This window comes from Nannospalax galili, unplaced genomic scaffold, assembly GCF_000622305.1.
Source record: "Nannospalax galili isolate Female #2095 unplaced genomic scaffold, S.galili_v1.0 scaffold726, whole genome shotgun sequence".
Classification (NCBI taxonomy): domain Eukaryota; kingdom Metazoa; phylum Chordata; class Mammalia; order Rodentia; family Spalacidae; genus Nannospalax; species Nannospalax galili.
The window spans coordinates 1,025,049-1,036,013 of record NW_008355253.1 but is presented as its reverse complement, the minus strand read 5'-3'; positions in this window follow the sequence as shown (position 1 = coordinate 1,036,013).

Sequence of the window (10,965 nt, the reverse complement as noted above, 5' to 3'; positions counted from 1 at the left end):
AGATGGTACATGATCATAAGGAAACGAAGTCTTACAGACTCCTGGAACCTTGCTCATATGAAATTACAGCAATGGTGACATCATGCACAAGATCTATGCCAATTCAAGATCAGCATGGAACTGGAAAAATGGGCATGAGGGACCAACATTAGCTGGGGAAGTATCCATAGCTGATCACTGCTGGGTGAGGGAAAGTTGATATTCTTTAAGGGAGTGATGCAAGATAGGCTGGATAGACTCTAGTTGATGAAGTCACACTTAGAAACATCTGGGCATATAAACTTGATAGGAAATCCTGTGGCAGGCTATGGTGGAGGGAGCAGATAGGGAAGGTTAAATACGATTAAGAGTTATTATATGAAATTCACAAAAATTTGATAAAAATATACATTGAAGATACATAAACATGAACATGCTTAACCCTCTTTTTATGTTTTTAATTGTTTTATTGCATGTATGAATATTTTACCTGCATGTATGTTAGTCAATCCTTGTCATGCAATGTTCTTTCAGGCTCAATAATACGGATGGTTCTAATCTGCCATTTGGTTTTGGGAACCAAACTCAAATGCTCTGCCAGAGTAGCCAGTGCTCTTAACCAAATGTCTTTGTTGGAATATAATGTTCTAGCATACTTTTCCTTCCATTATTTTATCTCTTCATGTGTTTATAAGGTTTTGGCAATGGCTTCTGTATTATTTTTATTCCTGTTTGTACTTTAAATATAGAATAGTACTATTCAAGGGATGCCAGTTCATCTTCTTCAACCAAAAGCTACTGCTCATTTCAGAACATCTGTTCTAAGCAAATGTTTTTCTAATTGCAAAATTAGAGAAAGTGCCTATTTTAGAGGTAAAAAGCTCATTTAGTCTTGTTTATTTTCCTTTTGAATGACTGGTGAGATCTATCTGATTCTCTTCATGTCTGCCATCAACAGCTGCCATCATTTTTCTTTCCATATAGGAGACTGAATGTTTCTCACCTGACTTCTATGCACCTCTTTATGATTCCTTTAATCTGTTCTCTACACAGAATTGTAGCTGAAAGCCTTTGCTACTTTAAAAGTTCATTATTTAAATATTTGTAATGTTTTATACTGCTCTGACAACTTTAAAACCATGTAATTTGATCTCAAATTTCTCTGATATTTTGCCTTTGACTCTATTTTTGATAGTCCCAAAGTCAAGTCCCAGTATTTTATATTCTCAGATCTGTTGTGTTTCCTCTAATAGAGCTCTTCTTCATGTACTATGACACTTGACTTTGTCAACTTGATTAAGTTAAGAATTACCTAGGAGATTAGAAAAGAAGGACATTTCCAGAGATTATGAGAGTATAAAGTTTGCAGTATAATGAATGGTTTAATCCAATGGTGGTTCAAAATTTTGAATATGCTATTAAGAACTGGTTAGACTGTCAAAGGTCATGCCTGTTTAGAAGAAAAAAGAAACTTGGGAAATTCCCTTCTTTCTTAAAATGCTTTAGGATTAATACAATCTTGCCCTATCTGTGGTAGACCAGTCTACTTCTTATCTATTTGACAGGACAGTTCTTCAAATACCCAGCCATCAATTATGATGGTTCACCAAAGTGCATGTGGCCGAGTGACTGTAGTCTAGTCTCTGAAACTGTGAGCCAAAACAAATCTTCCCTTCCTCTTTCAGTTATTTAGGTTATAAGGAAACAGAAGTTGCTAATACATTCATTCACTGACTGATACAAAAGTTACTGAGCTCATTCTTATGTCAGGATATGATGATATAGCTGCATGAGCTTCTATTATGAGAAGACAGAAAACAATCAGCTTTACCTCAAAGGCAGTAAGCTCTTTGAAAGAAATTCTCATCCAGAATTGAGAAGACCTTCCCAGAATTGTGTTCCAGTATGTATGGAAGCCCCAGAAGATGCATTATTTTGATGTGAGTATCATGGGAGAATTTTCCCCAAGGAGTATGACCTTAAGATGCAAATGCTTATAAGGAAAGCTATCTCAAAAATAAAGACAATAAAAACTGGACAAATGGCTCAGTAATTAAGAGAACTTACTGTTTTTCCACAGAACCCCAGTTTTATTTCCAACATTCATAAGTATAGAAACAGACAGACAGGCAGACACAGACACACACACACACACACACAAAGGAAAGACAACTACACAAAAACATGTGTCCCTTATTTCTTATCAGGATATAGGTTTGAAATTCAGAGAATATCTTATTTGTGTATAAATATAATGTCTGTGTACACATATACACATTTGTATGCATATCTTTTGCAGGAATAAAATTACAATGTAAATAAGAAACCTTTGGTTTCTCAATGCTAGGGAGTCTTACAATTAAGGAAAAGGTAGAGGATAGGACATATCATGTTTTAGTAGCGTGAAGATGAAGTTATCCACTTATGTTTAGGCTTAGGAAAACTGAACATTTAACATCATCCTTTACCTGTAGTTTTGCCGTCTACAATTTCAGTTACCTATGGCCAATCACACTCTGAAAATACTGGATATAAAGTACAGGCAAAATAGATACAAGCTTTAAGTGATACAACATCCTCAATGGTATGATACAATGTCTCACTATCTACATTCATGCATTTGGAGCTGTGAAATTTCTATTTGTCCACTCTTCCCAAACTGTATGTGATGATCATAAGTTGCTTTGTAGCCTTCTGGGTTTTCATGGATCATCGTGCTTGTGTTTAGATAACCTTATTTAATTGAATAATGACCTCAAAGTAAAATAAATAATGCTAGAAATTCAGACATGCCAGAAAAAGTTTTATTTCTTATTAGTGAAAAGGTGAGAATTCTCATATCAACAGTGGTTAAGAATATATTCTGTAGCTGCCATATTGCTTAACATAATACTGTCATTGTTCTATTTTATTATTGCCATGAATCTCTTATCTGATCTAATATAAATTAAACTGTATGAGATATATGTCATATATTGTATAATATATATGCAGAACATCATACAGTGCTCTATACTATTCATATGATATAGGAGAGTGTGTATAGGAAAAACATGATATATTTAGGATTTCAGTTCACTGAATGATTTGGAGCACACTTCTTGCATATGCATGCACACACACACAAACACACACATATACACACACAGATTAGTAGATATATAGATATAGGTGTGCGAATTCATACAATATACAAGCACATTAATATTGTGAGAAGTAAAGCACTACAAACACATATATACATATACATAGTGACATCCACTGAAGGGAAGTAGAAACAGTGACGTTCAATAGTAATAAATACATTCATCATTGAAATCATCCAGAACCATTACTCAGCACAAGGTTTAGATTTTCTTGTATCACTAGCTGATTCCAGGACTTACAAAGGGATAACGAGGCACTGGTGAGGCATATTGCAATTCAAGAAAGTAAGGAAGTATCTCAAACATACAAACTAAGCCCCAAAAGTTTATGTTTATAGAAATAAATATTTAATCAGTAAACAAATAAAGGAGTTTAAGAATATCCAATAAATTTTCCTTTAAAAACAAATTAATGAATATATAAGCATTGATTTTAATCTAAAATCAATATAAATATAGTAAAGCAACACATTTCTGGGAAAGATCAACCAATGAATGATCAAATGAGCAAGGGAATGAGTCCACTTGCATGATCTCAAAGCATTTTCCTCTAAATATTTAGCAATTGCAAAGGAACTATGCTCAAGGGCTCTGAGTTATTGGTAGAAGTAGGACAAGTCAGCCCCACATGCTTCCTGAAGTGATGCACAGTAAAGACACATTGGCTCTGTTGAATCCTTCTTATTGTTGTGTCTCAAAACTGTGTGATGACTTCAAGTGATCTCAGCACGAAAGCTGCTGATCCTCCAACCAACCAACCAGAAGGACATTCAGCAGAAAAAGAATATCATTAAAAAGTAATTCTTCAAAGCATAAAAATTTGCTCCTTAATAATTAGTAGATGTGAAAAACATTACCATTGAAATCTACCTGATGACTTTATATCCATGCTCAGATGCCAAGGAGCTCAGAAAGTAACCGACTGTGACTAGTAATAATCAGATATATAGAGATTAGAAATGCATGTGCAAACATCTTAAGGCCAATTGCATTAAAAATGATTTTTTTTTCTGTATGAAAATGTGTATTTTAGTAATGAAATGGAGATCTTTTTTAAAGGTTAAAACTTCATTTAATGTTATGTCTTATAGGGTTTATACCAAGTACAATAATGTATAACAGTAATAATTCAACTGTAAACCTAAAAATTTACAGCCAATTTTGAAAGAAATACATCTTAGCTCAGAAAATTGTTATTGAATATGTGAATGCTGAATAAATATTTCATATGTGAGTAGATCATGGAGACTGAGTGTACCCAGGCAAGAGCTTGGCTCTGATATGAAACAGAAAGATATTAATGCAATGTGGTTAAATTAATTAATATTTCATCAAGATTAATGTTATAGTTTTGATATTAAATGTCCCCCAACTGTTCATATGTTAAAACCTTTGTCTTCAGCTTGGCAATATTGGGAAATAGGGAACCTTGTGAAATGGCAACAGGTCATTGGGCCTATGTCCTCAAAGAGGACTGTAGGGCTCCATTCTCTAATTTTTCACTCCCCAGCAATCAGGTAACTGGCCTTGCCCCACTGTGCATTATTTTTCTTTTGATATTTTATTTATTTCTTTTATTTTATGTGTATGAGCATATTGCCTGCATGTAAGTGCACCTGTGTAGTGCAATCCACGGAGGTCAGAAAAGGGTTTTGGATTCCCCTGGAACTGGAGTTAAGGACAGTTTGTAGTCACCATGTAGTGATGGGAATCAAATTCATATCCTCTGCAAGAGCAGTCAGTGCTCTTAACTGCTGAGCCATCTCTCCAGCCCCCACTGTGCATTCTTATCACTATCTGTCTTAAAAGAGACTCAAAGAAATTGGATCAATTGATCATGAACTGAGACTTCCAAATCTGTGAGGCAAAAGAAACATTTTTCTCTTTGTACATTCATCATTTCAGGCAATCTTTTAAGTACCAGAAAGCTGAGTAACTGTGCTAATAAACAAACTAAACAAATATTCTATGATAAAGTGATTACAAAATGGAAGGTGGCTAAAGAATACTTAGGAAATCTCAGTATTGTTTGAAATTTATTCAAGCATTTCCCACAACAGAAACTGCAGTTAAAATTGCATGGCACAGAGAATCTTGGTTAACTTTTCCATTTTTAAATAAAGTGTGGGGAAGCCTTTTCATAAGGATGCTGTGATATGGAAGTGGAGGCACACTGATTCATTTGAGATCCCAGTAAGGCTAGTTTTCCATTCAGTACTGAAGCTAAATCATAAAATAATGTTTACTTTCCATTTTATTATTCTTTCTTTGGTCCCCAGCAAACTCCACTAATCCTGTAGAAGACTTTGACAAAGAAAACTTCCTAGAGATAAACCAGGACACTGAATTTAAAAGAACAATCATAAATATGATCAAGGAATTTGACTCATTTAAAGAACACATCAGCAAACAAATCAAAGAACTAAAAGAAGACAGTGATAAACTTTTGAATGAATTCACAAAAGAGATGGAAACATTGAAGAAAATTCAGGCAGACATGAAGAAGGAAGTACAAAACTCAATAAGCCAACTTGAAACAACAGGGGAAAGCCTCGACGCTAGAATGAATGAAATGGAAAACAGAATATCAACACAGGAGGATAAAGTTGAAGAATTAGGCCACTCAAGCAAATGGAAAATAAATAAATCAATTAAAAAAAAAACCACAGGAATGAAATATGCAAGAGATGTGTGACCCCATGAAAAGACCAAATCTACAGGTCATAGGAATAAAGGAAGGAGAAGAATTTCAGGTTAATGGTGTTGACCAGATCTTAAACACAATTGTAGAAGAGAATTTCCCAAAATTAAGGAAAGACATTCCCATACAAACACAGGAAGCACATAGAACACCAAATAGATAGGATCACAAAAGAAACTCCTTACCATATATCATAGTAACAACACTAAACACTAAATGTACAGAACAAAGAAAGAATACTGAAAGCAGCAAAAGAAAAACAAGTCACATACAAAAGAAAGCCCATCAGAACTACACCTCACTTATCAATTCAAACTACAAAAGACAATAGAGCCTGTACCAAGGTATTTCCAGTTCTGCAAGACAATAGATGCTAGCCCAGAATACTTTACCCAGCAAAAATATCTATTACAGTTGAGGGGGAAAGAAAAATCTTCCATGACAGGAAAAGCCTGAAATAAAACATGTCCACATAACCAGCCCTTCAAAAAATACTTGAAGCAATACAGAGAGCAGAGAGAGAAACAACTATACCACAGGGGCAATGAAAGAAAATAAAGATATAATCAAGGAAACACAAAATTAGACAGAAAACAAAAACAGCAATCAAAATGATGGCAACTAATACACATCTTTCAATAATAACCTTAAATATTAGTGGACTAACTCCCCAGTCAAAAGACACAGGTTAAGTTAATGGATTAAGAAACAAAATCCATTTCTTTGCTGTCTGCAAGAAATCCACCTCACCTTCAAGGATAAGCACTACGTTAAGGTAAAATGATGGAAAAGAATCTTCCAAGAAAATGGCACTAAGAAACAAGCAGGGGCTGCAATTCTAATACCTGACAAAAGAGACTTAAAAGTAAAACTAATCAGAAGACATAAGCAGGGTCACTTCATTCTGATCAAAGGAATAGTCAATCAAGAAGATTTTACAATCCTTAACATATGTGAACCAAACTCTGGGGCACCCAAATCCAAAAGAACAACACTACAGGACTTTAAGAAACAGATTAATCCTAACTCAGTAATAGTAGAGATTTCAATACCCCACTGTCTCCATTAAACTGGTCAAGTGGACAAAGAATAAACAGAGAGAGGTCAAAATTAAATGATAGTATACAGCAAATGGACCTAACAGATGTCTTTCAAATATTCCACCCAAGCACCAAAGAATACAACACTTTCTACTTCGCACACCATGGAACTTTTTCAAAAACTAATCACATACTGGGTTACAAAACAAACCTCAAAAAATACAAAAAAAAAAAAATTCAAATAATCCCGTGCCTTCTATTGGGCCACAATGCAATAAAGCTCAAAATCAACACTGGACAAAGTTGTGGTGACTAAGCAACACACCAGAATATGGAAGGAAATTGAAACAGTGATACAAAGCCTCCAAACTAAAAAAAAATCCCAGGCCCAGATGGATTTACAGCAGAATTCTACCACACATTTAAAGAAGACTTTCATCAATACTATTTAAATTACTCAAAATGATAGAAACAACGAAAGAACTCCCAAATTCCTTCTATGAAGTCAGCATCACTCTAATACCAAAACCAGGTAAAGACTCAACCAAAAAAGAAAACTATAGATCCATATCCTTAATGAACATAGATAGAAAAATGCTCAACAAAATATTTGCAAACTGCACAGAGACACACATGAAAAAGATCATTAACCATGATCAATTAGGCTTTATTCCAGAGATGCAGGGTTGGTTTCTTATATGCAATTCAACAAATGTCGTTAATCACATAAAAGGACTCAAAGACAAAAACCACATTGTCATCTCAATAGATGCAGGAAAGCCTTTTTCAAAATTCAGCATGCATTTATGTTCAAAATCCCAGAGGGAATTGGACTGGAGGGAACATACCTCAAAAAATTAAAGCTATACACAACAAATCCACAGCTAACATCATTCTACATGGAGAAAAACTGCAAGCATTCCCTTTAAAATCAGGAACCAGATAAGGATGTCCACTATCTCCACTCTTTACTACATGGTGCTTGAAACTCTTGATAGAACAATAAGAAAGGAGAGGGGAATTAAAGGAGTACTAACTGGAAACAAAGAGGTCAAACTATCACTTTTTGAAGATGATATGATACTATGCCTAAGAGATCCCAGAAGTTCCACCAAAAAAGTCCTAGAACCGATCAAACACTTTTAGTATAGTGGCAGATTATAAAATCAATATACATAAATCATTAGCCTTTCTATATATGAAGAACAAGCAATTAGAGAAAGAATAGAGGGAAATGTTTCCATTAGCAATAGCTGCAAAAAAAAAATAAAGAATATCTTGGAATAAATCTGAGTAAAGACACAAAAGATCTCTACAATGAAAATTTTAAATCATTAGAGATGTAAGAACCTGCAATACTCATGGACTGGAAGAATTAATGTTTTGAAAATGACCATCCTACAAAAATCAATATAAAGATTCAATGCAATCCCAATCAAAATCCCCATGACATACTTCACAGAATTAGAAAAAAAAAATCCTTATATTCATATGGAAATACAAAAGACCCAAGATAACCAAAGCAACCCTGAGCACAAAGAACAACACTTGGAGGATTACTATATCAGATTTCAAAGCATACTACAGAGCTATAGTCTTAAAAACAGCATGATACTGGTGCAAAAATAGACACGTAGATCAATGGAACATCATTGAGATGCAATCCCAAGTACACACAATTTCAGCCACCTGATATTTGACAAAGATGCCCTAAACACAAAATGGTTGAAAGACAGCATCTTCAACAAATGGTGCTGGGCATCTCCACCTGTAGAAGAATGAAACTAGATCCTTATCTTTCACCGTGCAGAAAAGTCAACTCCAAATGTATGAAAGACCTCAATGTGAACTGGAAACACTGAAACTATTAGAAGAAAATGTGTGCAGTAACTTACAAGATATAGATATAGGAAAGGCTTCTCTAAATCAGACAGCAGTTGCTCAGGAATTAAAGTCAGCAATCAACAAGTGGGACCTCATAAAAATAAAATCTTCTGTATAGCAAAAGAAATAATCAAAAAGTGAAGAAAAAACTCACAGAATGGGAAAAAAAATCTTCACCAGTGACACATCTACAGGGAATTAACATCCAGAATATATAAAGAACTTAAAAAACAAAGAACCGAGAAACCAATGACCCAATTAAAAGATGGACTAAAGGTCTAAACAGAGAGTTCTCAAAGGAAGAAATAAAGATGATTAAGAAACATCTCAAAAAGTGTTCAACATGGTTAGTAATCAGATAAATGCAAATTAAAACCATCCTAAGGTGTCACCTTACCCCAATCAGACTGGCTAGGATCAAGAGAAGAAATGATACCAAAGGCTGGAGAGGATGTGGAGAAAGGGGAATGCTCATTCACTCCTTGTGGGATTGAAAACTCGTGCAATCTCTATGTGGAGAACTCTTATAAAACAAAAATACAACTACCATATGACCCAGTTATACTTCTCCTTGGCATATACCCAAAGGACTCATCCTATTGTAGAGACACTTGTACAGCCATTGTTGTTGCTTCTCTTCCCACAATAGCTAAGAGATAGAAGCAACCTAAGATCCCCTCAACTGACAAGTGCTTAAAAAAATGTGGTATTTTTACACAATGGAGTTATAATCAGCAGTAAAAAAAACATGAAATAATGAAAATTTCAGGTAAATTGATAGGTTTTAGAAACTGTTGTACTAAATGAAGTAACACAGACTCAGAAAAACAACATATATTCTCTCTCATATGTGGATCCTAGCACCAAATCCTTTCAAAATCAAATTACAGTCCCTTTTAATAAGATGATGCTATACAGCAGTCCCTTGGATGTTTAACAGCCATAGTTTGAGGCCTATGCTAATATGGGTAGATGGACTTAAAGGACAGTTTTTGCCCCTTGCCCTCCAAGGTGGACTAAGTTCCAGGGGACTATGGAAAAATCTCTCAAAATGTTCTTTAACTATGGTGAGTTACCTGTCCTCTTGTTCAGGGAGAAAATGGAGACACCCACGAGATGGACTTGAACCAGCGTACAGTCAAAAAAGAGGAAGGCCAACTCAGAGGAAACATCTCTTTCGTGCTTCCAAATGAAGCCAGCCATGGTTGAGCAGGACTTTTGACTTATCTTCATATAAATGGAACTGGTAAAAGAAAGGAGCCAGGAGTTCTGCTCAAGGTCATGTGACCCCTGAGGAACAGGTCCTCAAATGACTTTAAGTGTAAAAAAGTTGATTTATTTGGGCCAACTGTATGGTCTTAAACACCCAAAAGGAAAGTATAACCAAAGAGTAAAGTCATCAGTATATTTCTTTAAGAGTTCAAAGGATTAAAATTCCCATACATTAGGCTTAAGTGTATGTAAAGTTATTTAGGCAATTATTTCTTATTGATGACATTTTTCCTAACCGGAAAGTGTTGTTCAGATGTAAGACTTCAAATCTTGGTTTCCATTGTTGTAGTGCTCACCTATAGCTATGGGAGAAAATCAGCTATTGTTCTAAAATGATGGATAAATTTGTTTTCTTCCCCTATGTAGAAGCCTTTGAGAGGGAACGGACACTGACTATATCCACTCCAACAGCTATTAAAATACCTGAAAGCAAATCCTGAATCCATCACTCTAGAGTCCAGCCTTGGAAGACAAAAGAAAAAATGGGGAGGAACCCAATAGAGGGGTGTTTTTGGAAGCCCTTGTCAAGAAACTCCAATGGACTTTCATATGAACATTTGAAAATTGCCATTCTGACTTTTTTCCAGTTCCTTGTCAGAACATGTAATGTTAAATACTCTTGCCTTTACTTCCCCTTCACATCTCCTATTCATAATTCAGAGACTTTCTTTTCCTCCTTGAGATAAGATCTATGTAATTTGGGAGTGTTTTAGATAGACCCACTGAAGGGGTACTCCAATTGCCTCACCCTGCTCCTCTGTTCAGCCTGGAAGTAACCAGAGTGGTCTATGCCCTGATTCCCTATTAGCAATTTGGGTAACTTCTTCAGAGGATGGTGTGATAAGAATAAGAGGTAGGAATTCACTAGGCATCAGGGTAAAAAGACCCCAAAGAAAAGTTTCCAGTTTCTTGGCTGAATTTATCCAGTGGGGAGAAAGATGCC